This window comes from Ochotona curzoniae, unplaced genomic scaffold, assembly GCF_017591425.1.
Source record: "Ochotona curzoniae isolate NIBS_2020 unplaced genomic scaffold, NIBS_Ocur_1.0 scaffold_3890, whole genome shotgun sequence".
Lineage (NCBI taxonomy): Eukaryota > Metazoa > Chordata > Mammalia > Lagomorpha > Ochotonidae > Ochotona > Ochotona curzoniae.
In genome coordinates this window covers 21,044,754-21,061,800 of record NW_024467115.1, presented here as the reverse complement: position 1 = coordinate 21,061,800, position 17,047 = coordinate 21,044,754, and the positions used below count along the sequence as shown (strand labels likewise).

General features: G+C 37.5%; 1 long non-coding RNA gene across 1 annotated transcript; it reads left to right on the top strand.

Annotated features, from left to right (window-relative positions):
• Positions 1-1,643: 1,643 nt before the first annotated feature.
• On the top strand, positions 1,644-15,949 carry LOC121146199. The gene is made up of 3 exons (XR_005882163.1): positions 1,644-1,720; positions 13,308-13,310; positions 15,938-15,949. It is a non-coding gene; the product is annotated as an uncharacterized LOC121146199 (long non-coding RNA).
• The last annotated feature ends 1,098 nt before the right edge of the window (positions 15,950-17,047 follow it).

Here is a 17,047-nt window from a genome sequence, read left to right as displayed (position 1 = left end):
AATCAAAAGGACTACTTCCTAATTCAAAAAAAAGTTGATTGGGCAAATATCTACTCAATTGTCTGTTGAATTTTTATAGATCAATGGAACAAATTGCACATATTTCATACGTATGTTTTAAGAAGTATATTGAGAGGTGCACAAAAGGCAAAATAAATGCAGCTCTGTATTTATTTCCATACAGTAGATCCAAATGAAAATGGAGCAAATACCTTGACACATTTCTGAAGGACAAAGGGAAAAGAAGTTCAAATATTAATGAAGAAAATGAGAACGAAAAGCTCCATATATCCTAATGGAGAACACAGGACAATGAAGGTGTGGGACAGGCAGTCTTGCACCAGTTTAAGCTGCAGCTGGAAAAGCAGTTTCCTATTTCAAAGTGAGTTCCACTTGAGTCCTGGCTTCTTTACCTCCCATCAGGTAATGCTAATGCTGCTGAAAAGGCAGTGGACAATTTCCATGTGCTTAAATCCCCACTGGCCACGCACAACGCTCTGGATGGATTAGGATTTTCCCAATTCCAGCTTTTATAGGGGGTGAATCAACAGGTGTTAGTGCTCTCTCTCTCTCTCTCTCTCTCTCTCTCTTCCCACCCTGTCTTTCTCTCCATTTTTTTTTCTCTTCGTATCTAACTCTCCCTCTTTTGAAAGGATTAGAAGATGATTATATAGACTGGCAAATATTACTGATTTTTCCTAAAGTCTTTATTATCTCTTCTTCTGTCTTGCTGATTCAGAACATTACCAATTACCTGGAGCTCTTTCCAAGAACAATTCTGTTCTCAGTCTAACACTCATTTCCTGTTGTGTCTTTCATAGCCATAGTTCAAATATCATGGATATAAAGAAAACTCACAAATTTAATTTCAAGACTTCGTTACTGAATTCTCAAAACATATATTTAGTTCTGTACCTGACACCATCCCTTGGGTACCTCACAAATATAATGTATTCAGCATCATGAGAACAAATAAAATACACAGAAATCCTGGCCCCAAACCTCTAGCATGCCTCAAATGTGATTAATTTTGACCTCACATCCAGTGTTCATCACAGAATTCTGGAAGCATTTATGGAACAAGTCTGTCACCACCACCTCTTAATCCATGCTAAACTGGTGAATCTCTGTTAGCATATAACTTTCTTCTTATCTTAATCTTAGTTGCTGGAACTTCTTAGAAACCTTCAAACTGCTTTATCTGGAGACAGTCTTCACTCTAATTATCTACCAAAATAGGATGAAAATTGACATTTAAAACAACCTAATCATGATGAATTCATCAAGGACTCATGAATTATACAATGGCATCATTTTTCCCAAGAGACTTTGGTGTTTCTTTTTTGTCACCCTTGTTTTGGTTACTCAGTGGCACATTTTTTTCATGGTGCTGTAATGTGTTGTTGATGTTGCTGTTGTGGCTGTTCTAACTCATACCAGTTGTTGACCTTGTTTCATTGCTTATCATTTATGGAAATGTATAGTGATGGCGTACTGGGGTCTATCATACACAGATATGGGGGTAAATGGAACAAGCACCCCTGTTTCCAGAAGAAAGATGGATCCCTGTGAAATTGTTGGACATGTGTAGACAATGGGATGCTGGACTGTCTGACATTGTCTGAACCAACAATGTTGGGCTGTGATAGAATTATGACTCCTTATGAAGGACTACACTATTGTAACAAAATGGGAATAATCTGAGGGGGAGTGGGAGTTTGTGAGGCGGGGATCCCAGCCTATATGAAATTGTACCACATAATTCAAAATTCAAAATAAAAATATATTTAAAAAACTAATCAACAGAAAGAGCTGTCCTTACAAATCAAGTATTCCTCAATTAACATACTGCATGTCACGTGGCAAGTCTGGCTTGATCTGAATTAATTTTTACACGATTTCTTTTCATTCATTTCCTTTTTCATGGAAAGGATATTGTTTTCTTTACAATTTCTGAATAGCATAAAATTTAGGTTTAAAAACATGATATTGATTTTACCTATGATGCAATCATTCCATCTAACTCCATCCCAGGACACCTACAGAGTTCAACAATACTCAACAATGGTTCACACCTATGCTGTTTAGGGCACATACTAGTCTGATTTACTTGTACCTAGTACCACTATGGTTACATTCTTTTTCTTTTCTTTAATACTATGTGTGAAAATTATACAGCCACATATTTAATCATTTTTCTTGTTTTCTATTTAATAGCACAGCCCCTGTAAAACAAAGCTCAAACTTCTGTGAAATAAAAACAGAAAGAGTTATTTTTACTGATGATTCTGCATTATTTAGATAAATACTTATACACATATACATGTAATATATATGTATATATGTATATGAGTATGTTTGAGTGTGTATTGTACTTGATATGTGGCCCTGATAAATGGCATAAACTAAGTCAACAAATGAGAAAGCAATAGAACGAAAGATATTCTCTAGGAAGAATTATACTAACTGCAGTTAAGACACGTGCACATTCAGAGAAAATAAACACAGTTTTAGTTCATCAAAAATAATTGTTTTTAAAATTACTGATTTTATTGGAAAGGCAGATTTACAGAGAGGAGAGACAGAAAAAATGTCTTTCATCCACTGGTTCATTCTTAAATGGCCTCCATGGCCAGAGCAGATCCATCCAATGCCAGGAGTCATGTGTTTCCTCTAGGTGTGTCACAGTTTAAAGAGTCCCAGAGCATTGGCTGCCTTCCAATGCATTCCCAGTCCAAGGGATAAACAGGGAGCTGAGTGGAAAGTGGAACAGCTAGGACATGAGCAGATGCCATACGGGAAGTCAACTCTTAGAGGTGGAGAATAGCCAATTGAGCCAAAACATAGGCCTTAGAAGATAAAGATTTAAATGAAATCCATTCCTTATAAGAGATACAGTCTAAAATGCCAGGAGGTGTAAAATCAAATGAGCAATGAGTATGGTCAGCAACAGAAAGACTGTTAAAGAAAACCAGAATGTTGATTTTGTTGTAGTTACTTGGGCATTTTCATAAGAATGTATTTAGTTGCTTGTTTAGGAGGGAGAAGAGAAAGAGCTGCCATCCACTGACTCACTCTCCAAACCCAAGACCCTGCTGTGCTGAGCCTCAGGGAGTGAGAAAAACCTTAGTTTCCAAAGAGATTGATACAAACGGATTTATTGAGCCATCATCAGGATGATTTTATTTTCTATTGACTCCAGAAACTGTTATGTAAAAATTGTGTCTCTCTCACTAATATCTTTATTTCTGAAGTCTATTAGACATAATGCTTGAAAAATGAGAAATATTCTGAATTTAGTAGATATCCTAAAGTAGGTGGATATAGTCTTAGTTTCTTAGGAGATACAATTTCAATGTTGCTATAACATCACTCAAAGTAGTTAATATCACAAACATATGAAAAATAAAAAAGAAGCATATAGTTAATATTTGCGGAATAGTAATCACTGGATTTATAGTTCCCAAGCTGGATTAGGTCAAAAGAAATAATGGTTTTAGATTTAAAAATGAAAAGGACCTAGGGAAATAATGTGGTTCAATTTCTTATTTCGTGACTAACGATCAATTCTATTTTAAAGCAATTTACAGATCATGACTTCAGTTCATTTGGAAAAATTTACAAAAGCATCAACATTTTAGAATACTGTCCGTACAGATATTGAGGTTGAAGAAACATTGGCATTAATTTAGAGATATTGTTCTTCAAAAAACCATATTCTTGCTCAACTCTAATACCTATCTTTTTATTCATTCCAAATGGTTCTTTTATCCTTACATTTACCTAACTGGAAATGGCTTAGAAATAGTATGAAATACCCCAACAAAAGTTAAAATATGAATTGTGACACAAACGCTGCAGATCTTTGCAAATAGAAGAACTCCAGAAGCCAAAGTTCAAAATTCCAGACCCACAGAACTGGAGCTGAAATCTGATTATTGGCAATCACTGGTTGTTTTTTTCTTCCTTGCTTTACAAATCGTGTGTGAGTCTAGTTCTCAGATACTGAGTCCCTCTACATTTACAAGGACCTGAAAATGAGGCAAGTAAATTTTCCTTCCGTTTCAGCAGAAAGGAAGCTCTGAGAAGATATTAAGTTTAGGTTAGTTTCTTAAGAGTCAGCAAAACAAAACAAAATAAAACTCAACAGCCCAAACCTGCAACAATAATGTAATCAGGAGCAAATTAGCATTCAAAAGAAATCGTTTGGAATTAACACACTGTGCATTCCATTATTTGGTTAAAGATCCATTTTGTTATATTGGCTGTCACTAAAGCTAATTACCAGCATGTGGAAAATAACTTTATCGCTGGATCTGTCAAAATGAGCTGAGTATTTAACAATATAAAGCCTATCACTGCAGCTATTACACATGAATCTAAATATCAGTCTCATCAAAGAAATACTGCAGTAATTCATCCTTACTGCAAAACTGTACAGAGCTAGGATATAAATCTGTTTTAACACAGTAAATACCAATTTTCTATTATTGTTACCTAGAAACTTGATTTTCAATGCTTAAACACACACACACACACACATTTCCCTAATGTATACTAACTTACCTCTGTTTCCCTTTGTTTCCATTTTATTTTCTTTGAAAATAAAAATCACCCAGTATGGCTTGTGTCTTACGGAAGTGATGATAATCCCCCTTGCAAGGGGGTGAGTGGAAGGTGGTGGCATCTACAGCACTTTTAAAAGTTACTTTGTAAGAAGATTTCAACTAGTTCCCAGAAATTGATGTGTCAAATAACTTATGTAGGTATGTATTTATGAATTTTTGTATGTTTAGTTATAATCAATTAGGATACTATTTTCAAAAAGTTCCCATTCTTATCACTAAAACCTTTTCACTTGGCTCCTATGTCATTTTGACATACGCTAGTTGTTTTGACTTTTGAGAATTTGCTTACTCTCTCTATTATAAAAGAGTCTAGGCCCATCTTATGTCCTCCTTTACCCATATGTAGAATTATCAATGAATGCAACGAGTCCAGGTTACTTCTGTTTCGAAATGGTCTAATAAACAAACTTTTGAGGGGTAAGTGTGTTCTTTGCCCCTTGGTGCTTTCATTTCTAGGTGCTCTCAGTGGAGAGAATCATTGGATGCTTGCATACACTTTTACTACCTCTTGTATTAACAAATATAATTGTTTCCACAAATATTCAGTTCAGTGTTTTCAAGCTGATCATGGGTTTAGACGGATACCCCAGCCCCAATGTGCTACTGCATTTCTCATGTTCATTCCCTCCACAAAAGTGAGAAATCTGGCATCTTACATTGAGTATCAATTTTGCTGTTTGGTAATTCTGAGTATGCACATACAGCAATTTTCCCATGTAAAACAACTCTACCAACTGGAGCACAGTGCTTGCACACTGACTCTTTGCCCTTAGAAGCGCAGTTGGCAGCTTATTCTGAAGTTACTGAGGTCAGCACCTCTCTTTGTCAATCACCTACTGTGAGGCCGTATTATATATTGCAGGGCAGCTGAAGGCTTTTGCTAGTCTTAAATCAATGCACACGTCCCCAATTACGGTAGTGAATTTTTAAAAATATGAAGCTACTAAAGTTCATTCCTGCAATCAAGTTATATGGGTTTTTAGAAGTGGAGCCATGAGTTTACCATTACATTACCACAGAAAATACTTTCATCATTCTAAAAACCTCCCTGTTTGCACAAAGCAGCCCTTTCCTTTGCTAAAGCTTTCATAAACCATTCATCTTTTTTATTTATCTCTATGAGTTCCGTCCCCTTGATAATGTCATGTAAATGGAATTATACAAGATACAGACATCTCAGACCGAGTCCCATGCTTAGAAATACACCTTTAAAATTAGTCTGCATTCTTGAGTGAAATAATAGCTTGTTTCCTTTGACCAATGAACATTATTCTACAGTATTTATGTAATGCAGTTGATTTTCATTTTTCCAATTGGAAGACATCTCAATTAAATGCAGTTTTTGGGTGAGTATAAATAAAGATAATATAAACACTTATGTGTACAATTATGTGTGCAAAAATGTTCTTATGTCAACAGAGTAATTATCCAGGAGTATGACAGCTGAGTTGTACGGAAGTTTAGATTTAATTTTGTAAGAGCGTAAAAGGTTACTAAGTGGCTTTATATCTGTCATCTAGGAAGCAATGACGAGTTTTTCATTTCCTGTCCGCCTGCCTCCATCTTCACCAGCACCAGGGATTTTTTTGTTTGTTTGTTGTTTGTTTGCTTGTTTCTTTTTTCATGTTTTAATTTTGTTTTGTGTTGTTTGGATTTTAGCTATTTTACCTGTTGTGCAGTAATCTCTCAACATTGTTTTAAATTTCATTTTCTAAAAAAAGCAATTATATTGGTAATCTTTTCATATCCATTCACCATATTTTGCATATTTCATATGCTGTCTGTTTATATCTTTAGTCCACTTTTAACTTGAGATTTAATCTTCTTGGCTGATGTGCAGTGAACCCTGCTTCCCAGCAGACAAGTGTTTTGTAAACATTTTCTCCTAATCTAAGCTTTGTGTTTTCATTTGTTAGCATTTTTGTTTTTTTTTTTAAACAACATTTTCATTTTATTGAAATTACTCCTATCATATTTATCTTCTTTGATTTTTCTTGGGGGTTGTATATTAAAATTCATCACCAAAGCCAAGATTATAGAAATATTTTCTTTTGTCTGCAAGCTCTACTTTTCTTCAGTTTTGGATTTAACTCTGTCATCTATTTTGAGTTATTTTTTGAAAGATGTGAAATCGGGCCCGGCGCGGTGGCGCAAGTGGTTAAGGTCCTCGCCTAGCACGCCCGGGATCCCATATGGGCGCCGGTTCTAATCCCGGCAGCCCCGCTTCCCTTCCAGCTCCCTGCCTGTGGCCCAGGAAAGCAGTCGAGGACAGCCCAAGGCTTTGGGACCCTGCACCTGCGTGGGAGACCCGGAAGAGGCTCCTGGCTTCGGATCGGCATAGTATCGGCCCGTTGCGCTCACTTGGGGAGTGAATCATCGGATGGAAGATCTTCCTCTCTGTCTCTCCTCTCTGTATATCCGCCTTTCCAATGAGAAAATAATAAAAATAAATCTTTAAAAAAAAAAAAAAAAAAAAAGAAAGATGTGAAATCAATGGCTAGGTTCATGGTTTATTTTGTATTTGTGGACCAATTTGCTCGAAAGTATTTTTTTCTAGACCTTTTCCCCCAAAATTATTGATGGGTCTTTGTAAAAATTGCTTGATTAAAGTTTCGCCTGTCTGCTCTGCACACCCGATCCTGTCTTGTCGCTTTACATTTCTATTCTTTCAGAAAAGTCACGTTGCCATTGCGACTATAATTTCAAATAATATTTGCAATCCCATAAAATGAATCTTCCAGCTTTGCTCTTCAGGAGTGTGTTCTCTGATTGGCTCTCAATATTTCATTTAAAAAAAATGAGACTAGTTCATCAATATCTGTAAAAGTTCACTAAGATTTTATTTGGAGTTACATTGAATCTTTGGCCCAAATGATTAAGTAGATCTTGTAAAAATAGTGAGTCTGTGGTGTGGCAGCCTAAGCCTTTGCCTGATGCATGCATCCCAAGGTCAGACAACATACCCTGCAACTATTTCCTGTGGCCAAAGACTAGATCCAGGGTCTGGATCCAGTAGTTAGGGTTGGGAGTTCCCTAAGAGACCTTGTCTGGGGTGACCTCAGCCTTCACTCATGTGTGCCAGTGTGCAGGCTCAGGCTTGGTCTGTCACTTGCACCAGCCAATGCACAATACTGGTAGATAAAGCTGCCTGGTCAGTCCCACCCTTGCCCTATACCTCACATGAACGAACAGCTGCCACAGTCCAACCCAGGCAGCCTGTCACACACCCAGTTCTCATGCATACCAATGGGTCACATTGCCTAGTCAGGGCTACACCCAATAGCCTCCCATCAAGCCCACCCCAGCTCATTATTTCATGTGCCAGCCTTTGCTGCAACCTAGCCAACACCCCATCTGCTCTTGTGGTGCACACTCACAAGTGTTATGGCTTAACTCAGCCTGCCCAGCCCCAGCCCCACATACAATAACATGTGTTAGCACTTTGTCCATCCTGGCCTGACCCCCTTCCCTGATTCTTGGATCACCAGCAATAGGTCCATCCTAGCAAGGCAGTGCCTGTAGTTGTCCTGTGAGGCATGTTCCCAGTATCAGATCTTGTGCCTATCTCAGTATATTGAGGTCAAGACTTATATGGCTCACATGCAATACTGGCATTTGCCAACCGGTGCTGAGGTCTAACCCCAGCAGACCCACACCAATTCTAGCTCTTGTGAGTGCCAGAGAGTGTCGCAGGTTAGCCCAGCTTGTCCTGCCACAAGTCCCTGCTCACATGCTCACCAACTGAATTTCCCCTACTGGGAGCTTCTGTTACTGGGAGGTTCCCCTGGGTCTGGTGTGTGCTAATAAGTGCTGTGGCCCAATCTGAGATGGCCTGCCCCAGTCCCTGTATTTGTCAGCAGATGCTACAACCTGATTCAGCCCACCCTGCCCATCTCTTGCCAGTGAAGGCAACAGCTCAGCCCAGCCCAGCCCACTCAAAATCCAGCCTTCATATGAACTGACAGGTATTGCACACCAATTGGGCTCCCCATGTGCTGTGGACAGACCCAGACCAACCCACTTCCAGAATCTGCCCACGCATAGCCTGGTCTGGCCTTCCCCTAGACCCAGCTCCTAAATCCAACTGCAGGAGCTAAGGTCTACCAGGGGAGTTCCCCAAGGTCTCCTACTAGGCTGCTCTCGCAATGGATCTCCCACGTGCTTGCGGGTGTTGCTCCCTAGACTGACAGGACCAGCCCCCAGTTCTGGCACTCATCCACCAGTACTGCAGCCTCGCCCAGCTGGCAAGAAGCAGAAATGTAAGTGAGACAAAGAACCTGGGATTGGTAGTAGAACTACAAACCAATCTATATAACTTATTTACATGAATTACCAAACACCAAGAAAAAACTGGTGTTGAATGGCATCTCAGTGTTCATCTAGTTTGGTGTCAGGAGAAGGGATTAACTCTTAAAGCTTCAAAAGACTAGTTTAGAATAACCAGACATTTCCACTTATTGGTTGTGGTGAATTAATGATATTCTGTAATTATTCAACTTCTTATACTGTATACCTGCACTGTGATCGATGCAAACCAAAATTGCTGGGACTTATATTCCCATGTGAGGAGAAGGCAAGATGGGAAGGGGTTCTACCAACTGGCCCCCCAACAGGAGGGCAGGAGGTATTTTATTGGATTGTAGAGATGTGCAGGGTCCCTATCAGCACTCTGCGTTTTAATCTGCAGCTGGTCTGGAGTTTCGGCTTTTCCACCAGGGAATACAACACTCCAGTTTGCATCCAGCTCTGTGTTCTGCCTATCCAGTGCTGATTCTTTCACCTATCTGACATTCGCAATGATGGTGTGGCCTACTGTAGCCATCTCAGGTCACATGCCAATTGTAAGTCCCTGCCTGGGACTCAGGAGTCTTCCTTTGTAGTCTGGATACACCTTAGAAGTTGGAGATGAACACCAGGTTTTAGGAAGGTCTTGATTTAGTGAATCTAATTTCCATCCCATCTCAATTCTTTGTGTCTAACTTTTGTCACTTAGCCACATGCTTTTAAGAGTCATTCCTGGGCCTGGCAGAATGGCCTAGCAGCTAAAGTCCTTGTCTTAAATACCCTGGGATCCCATATGGGCATTGGTTCTAATTCCGTCAGCCCCAGTTCCCCTCCAGTTCACTGCTTGCGGCCTGGGAAAGCGGTCTAGGATGGCCCAAAGCCTCAGGATCCTGCACACGCATGGGAGACCTGGAGGAAGTTCCTGGCTCCTGGCTTCGGATCGGCACAGCACCGACCGTTGTGGTCACTTGGGGAGTGAATCATTAGATGGAAGATCTTCCTCTCTGTCTCTCCTCCTCACTGAATATCTGACTTTGCAATAAAAAAAAATAAATCTTAAAAAAAAGATTTGTTTTCATTTTCTTTCAAAATTTATACTCAATCTACCAACAACTTTATCTGCTGCACTATCCTCAAAATTCATTATCTGTCTACTCCTACCATTTTTATTAAATATTTACTTGAAAGAATCACAAAGAAGGAGAGACACAGAGAGAAAAGGAGAAGGGAAACTTATATCCTCTGGTTCACTACCCAAACGGCCATAACCACTGGAAATGGGGTGGTTTGAGGCCAGGAGCTTTCTCCATGTCTCTCGTGTATGTGCAGTAGCCCATGGATTAGGCCCTCTTCTGCATTTCCAGGCTACTAGCATGGAGCTTGGTCTGCAGTGGATAGATATGCTAGGACCCTAACTGATGCTGATACTGGATGCTTGTGTCACAGGCAGAGGGTTAGCCTGTTATGCCACGGTGCCTGACCTTCTGCTTATAATTAGGTTTCTGGAACTTAGTTCCCCTGGAAAACATGTGCTTTTCTGACTGATGTAGTATTGGTTTTAAGTCTTTTCAGGCAAATGCTAATTTTCTTTTCTGCTTTTGCATCTGTAACCCACCAAGTAACAATCAGATTGTCTTTTTTCCCGGTAAGTCATTGAGATCATGCTACCCTTTCTGCTTCAAATCCTTTCGTCATTAGTTGAGATTGAGTGAACAGATCACACATTTTCTGCTCACTTCTCTGAAAATGTGTCACATTAAATTCTCTCAAATTCCACCTATGTTGTCTCACTTTTTTCTTTCCAACACCGAGGTCTTTTCCATATCAAGGTACCAAGTTTTCTTCTTTCCCAATGATTTGCATGTGTGATTTACCTCATTCCTAGTGTTCAACTACTCCTCTGAACAAAATAAAACCCTGACTTTCTAGACAATAAGCCATTTATGATTGACAACCTCATTCTGATGATTTCAGAATACATATGTAATATATATGTAATAATATGAATTATATAATACAATATTATATGTGATATATTATATAATCTCATATATTATATTCTATAATATCATATTATATAATATTTTATATTTGACCATGTCATGTTGATAAGTTCAGTATATGTAATCTATATATTACATATTATATATAATATTATTGTATTTAATAATTACATGTGATATGATATGTGTATTTATGCAGTTTTTTATTTATTACTTTAGGAATTTTTTGTTGGAGCACCATAAATACACTACAAGCCTTACAAGAGCTTGTAGACTGACACACTTTGGACACCAGTTGATGAACACATCCATTACTGAGTAAGACTGATCTGGATAAATGAAAAGAGAATTAGACCACAGTTTGGACCAGAAAATAGCTCCCTAAAAGTTTGAAAATACTTTAAATTATATAAAGTATATAAAATATATTGTCTGGCCACCAAGAATTTGAAATAGAAATCAGTACCAAAAATATTCCAAGAAAAATTTTAAGTATTTGAAAACTAAACAACATTCTAAATAATTCATATGTCAAAGATCTTCTCAAAGAAACTTCCGCAGTTTCGCTTGTTTCCGTATTATTTGTCTGTTGGCCACATCATTGATTTCTGCTTTCAATAAAGGTTTGTGGAGAGATATCAGTGGAAAACTTGCAAGGACAGAGGGAAAAATTCCTGAAATATTGCATATAGTCACAACAGCATTTATGCTGAGAGTTTTCTTAGTATATACATCTGTCAAATCTTTTGTAAGTATGTTTCATAAATATCTTAAGAAAACTTACATGTGGGATAAATAGTTTTTAAAAAGGTAAATATAAGTGTGTCTTTTAGAATATACCTAAAATTGTTTTGCCAAAGCAACCATGATGAACTTGTTATATTCTTTCATAAACTCATGCATTGATTGGCACATTTTTATATAGAGATAAATTATTCTAAATGACAGAGTGTTTCTCAGCTTAAAAATAAAATTAATCAATAAGAACTAGAAGTAATACTCAAAAGTTAGCAGTACTTAGAAATCTTCAAATTATAGGACTTACCACATCAAGCACAATGTATAGAAACAGATCCACACTGAAGTCTTTCTCCCTGAATTTCAGAATAATAAATATACAGAAAAGAACCTCAAGCTTTCAGAAGGGACGTGGGTGAACAAGAAAATAGCTTACTTGTTTAGAAATAAAAATCAGATAGCTGTCAAGTTTTATTAGTAGCAAAGGATTATAGAACATTTGAGGCAAGGATGTTGAGGATATGTAGGAAGATTATTTTGAACATAAAGTTACAAATATGTTATCTGTCTTAGCACCTATCACCTAATTTGGTAACTCTAAGAAGAGCACCCTTAATAGCAGGTATAAGAAAAATAAATTTATAAGTAAGAGAAGAATAATTATGAAACCACTGATGCTTAATCAAACGTTTGTCTTACAAGTAAATTTCAAGACCCAGAAACTTGGATCCATGCCTGATTGTAGCAGATGAATCAGTAGGAATCAAATCGGGCAGGGGAGTGGCAATGTTTGAGATGCTTTTATTCTAGAAGAGGAATGAAGGGCGAAAGATGATGATTCCATAAACGTAAGAGATGTTATTTTATTTTAATTCATTGTATTTGTCGGAAAAATATAGTTTCACAGAGAGAGAGAGACAGAAGACAGGACTCAGGCATAACCAGGAGTCTGGAACTCTCACTGGGTCTCCCACATCCTAGGCAAGCATCTTCTGCTGCTTTGTCATAGGCATTAGCAGAGATCAGAACCAAAGTAGCCATCACTCTGATAGGATGTACCAGTAGGCAGGTGACGGGTTACCTAACTGCAACAGAAGAGGAGTCCAGGTTGTGTGATTTAAAAGAGGACTGCATGTTTGGAAGAGGCATATTCTTTTAACTTTACTGTGGGAGAATCTGATTTCATTTTCAAAGACAAAGGAAAGTTTTGCTGGGTATGTTATCCTGTGCTGATGCCTAGATACCTAAAGTTATTCTCTTGACAGAGCAAAGGAATAGTGCTCACCAAAACCAAAGGCAAATACAAAGAATAAAATAACAGTAAAATAACAACAAAACAGGAGTGCAGGGGTGGGTGCTTGACCTAGTAGCTAAGACATTGTTAGGATGGCTGCACCCTGTGTCAGAGCAACTGTGTTTGATTCCCCTTTCTGCCTCCTCGCTTCACTTCCCTGCTAATGGAGACAGTGAGTCGATCTGCTGCCCACTTGGAGACCTGAATTGAATTACTGGCCATCTTGAAGGAGAACCCCCATTGAGAACCCTCTAGCCACCTTTCTGTTTTTCTGCAATAGAAAGGCAAATAAATAAATAAGAACTACAGCTGATATATTTGTAGGAGTCAGTATAAAAGGGAGAATTAAAAATTCAGCAGAAAGTGGCAATTATTTACTGAGCAAAGTACCAGGGAGAATTGAAAATCATTTGGATAAAAACAGACTGAGAAATGTGTCTTAAATAATCATAGAGAATTTTTCCCCTGTACCTTGGTTTCACCAGTCTGCAAAGATCCTAGAAAAGACACACAATATTCCTTGTATCAATGGGAAAGGTTCACGGTGATGGTGAGTGGCTTTCTTCTTTGTTCAATAGCAAAAGGGCATCTACTAATATAAACACATTTTACAACAAGCAGTTTCTACTGGTATGCAATTTATCTGTAACATATTCAGGAGCGAATAATCATGTTGCCAAACCAATGTGACACTTATTTTGTGATTAGTCCTAAAACAAACAAAAATCTCTGGACAAGCTTTTTTGAAATGCTTTCATTTTGCCAGTACATAAACGGAAATGTTATTCGCTTGCCCTGTCAGTTTCCCATCATATACAATCAAAGGTGATCAGTCATCTAAGCTCAAAGGTTCCAGTTTTTGAACTGTGTGTTCTTGGGCCGAGCTGCTTCCTCTACAAGACAGTTCTACAATTCCAACATAAAAATTGGAGCATGAGTAAAGAAGAAATAATTATAAATTGTAGTAACCATAAAATCTTCAGGAAGATAAATGGTTCATGTAGAATCTTAAAGTATGGATAAAACCTACATAATGGAATCAAGGAATTTTTGTTTGATGAGTTAAAATTTTAGCATGCACGATGTTTTATTTTGACTTTAATAGCCTCATAATGTATTGTAACTATTACTGATATCATTAAAAAAAAAGGAATATCACTGAGGCTAAGTTAGAAACGAGGAACTAATTATTGCATGTCTGCTGTGCAAGGCATGGTAAAAGATGCTGAGGACTCCAGGGTAAATAAAGTGTGATCCATAGTCTAGAAGAGCTCACAAGTCAAGAGGAGGTGCTGAAGAAGGTAGAAAATGAAGCTGGCGAAGTGGAGTACCGGAAAGGCAATCAGCAACTTGAGAAGAACTTGCTTTTGTTACCCAGCTATTTCAACAAACCAAGATAAAGAAAACCTCATAGGTTCTTCACTATGTTCTTCTTTATTATCATTTCATTAGGGGAAAAAAAATATAATACCGAGAAGGTGATACTATGAAAAAATTGAGAGGGTATTTACATTGCTAGTCAATTTATATTATACATATTTAATTAACTAGAAAGCCTTAATATATCTGAAGTTATTAAGTGCACTTTATGAATAGTCAATAAAAGCCAGTCACACATAATAGTATGAAAAGACTGAAAGAAAATCATTCAGTGCATTATGAAGAATAATATCACAATAAGAAATGGAATGGTCACCTATTTCTTAAATAATTAAATGAAATTTCCAATAACAAAGAAGTCATTTTGTAATGTAAATGACCTTCTTCTAAATAACTCAAATCTCATTCATACTTCTTTTCTGTAATCTCTTTCTGCATTTTAAGTGTGCATAATGCATTGGCTTCATTAATTATAAATCGCTATCAATGTGTTTGCCTGTTTGTTCATAGCTCATATGTGAAGATTAGGAATTGAATTTTTTTCTTTTCACAATTAGTATATGCAAGATATAATTAATTTAAGGCAACTTAAATTCTGTGATAAAATATAAAAAATTATTACATGCATATACTGTTTTAATGGGAAAAAATGGTCAGGAAAAAAAAAAGCACATTCCCTAATAAAATATTTTGTGTGAAATTTGACTTAGAATCTCAAAGAGATTACATGATGTTACATGTAGTTGAAATTCAGCATTCTTCTCTACCTTTTGGGACATCTTTTCAGAAACTTTGCTATTAACATTGTGAGAATCAATCTCTGCTAAAATAAAGTTTACCTAAAATGTGTATTTAATTTTGTTAGTCTAATTTTATTTTATGGGTCTCATTCCACAGGGTATTGCACACTTTTCACCAATTAAAACTTTTCTTGTGAAGACTGTTATCTCCTATAAAAATACATAGTGCATCCTAGGAATATATCCAAAACACCTGTTTCACGAGAAACCAACAGGCACCCCTATGTTCATAGCAGCACAATCAGTAATTGCAAAAACATGGAAGCAACCGAAACGCCCATCAGCAGAAGATTGGATAAGAAAGCTATGGTTCATCTACTCCATTAAATACTACTCAGCTATTAAAAAAAAAATAAAATGCAGTTCTTTGTGGCTACATGGGCCCAACTGGAAACTATAAGGGAAATGAGCGAATCCTAAAAGGATAGACACCACATGTTTGCCTTAATTTAACCTCTAATTTTTTTTGAACCTGTAATTAACACTGTCAACCCATGTGTTTTGAAAAATTGAATTTGCATTGTTTTTAACATATTGTTTACTCAATACTATGCCAATTAATTCCATAACATTGTATATTGTTGCTGATGTTATGTTGGGACTTTTAATTGATCGGGATTTTATTCTGTTGGCTCTGCCTTCTGACCAGAAAGGGTCTCCCCAAAAAGCCGTTGGACTTGTCTGGACAATAAGATGCTGGACTCTATGCTGGGTATATGCTTGCAATGAAGGAATCACAACTGAACTTGAACTGTGGTTATGCAACAGGGTGGAGGACTCCACCATGAGGGTGGGTTGTGGGAGGGGTAGGGAGAATCCCAGTACCTATAAAACTGTATCACATAATACAATGTTATTAACAATAATAAAAAAAAAAAACATAGTGCAAGAAATAGACAGAGGGATTCAGGATCCAAGGTCTGCATCCGACCCACTGCCATCCTCTGTGCTGGCCGTTTTATTACCGGATGCTGGTTTGGTTGGCTTATGAAGTTTCCTATTTTAGGCTCACAAACCTTCCTCAAGAGACCAACTCACTGTTTTCAGGTTTTCTGAACCATTTGCTGTCCCTGTAGTGCTGAACGAGGAGAAGCTGTTTGGAATACAAGTGTCCTCAGATCAAACCAGAGAGGAAGTTCTTCAACATCTATTGCATTTTTGACCCTCCAGTCTCTCCCGACAAATAAAGCCAAGTAATAGAAATCAAAGTAAACAGAAATCAATAGGGATAAAAGTTGACAGAATATTTTAAACTTCATAGAAGTTCAATTAATTATTGTGGCCACACTTGATATTCATAGTGTGATCTGTAGCCTAATAAGTTAAAATTTAAGAAAAAATGAATGGTATCCATTTCCCACTCTCATTTTGAACCACAATAGAATGTTGAAACAGCATTAAGTAGCCTAAGTTTGTAAGGCAATTATGATATCATGAAAGTGTGGGTTAAACCTTAATCATCACGAGGTCAAGAATCCTAACAAGCTAAGAGTGGAGCTGCCTCCTCTGCAGTCCAAATCACTTGGAACCAAGGCGTTTCTGCTGCTGCTAAGCCAGCCTGAAATGGAGCAATTCATTGCAATTTCCACTGCTCTTAGCACTGATCTTGTTCAATGTGTCCATCTCACGTCTAAGAGGGGCAATAACAGAACTCCTGTGTTATCAGGGAGGAAATCAAATGTTGAATCACAAGTCATTCAGAAAGTACTGGAACTGAGAGCCATATTTTAATTCAGCTCCCAAAGAAGTAGGTCAGAATCCTTCAATCAGAGTTCAAAATTCCGTGTGCAAACTGAAGATTTTCCCAAGGCTGAGACTCTCCTTAAAATAAGCATTATGCAGCAAGAAAAAAAAAATTAGAAAACAATGTAGGAGATGAAATGACTGAGAACCAAGTTTCTCAGGTAGCAGTTAATTTTC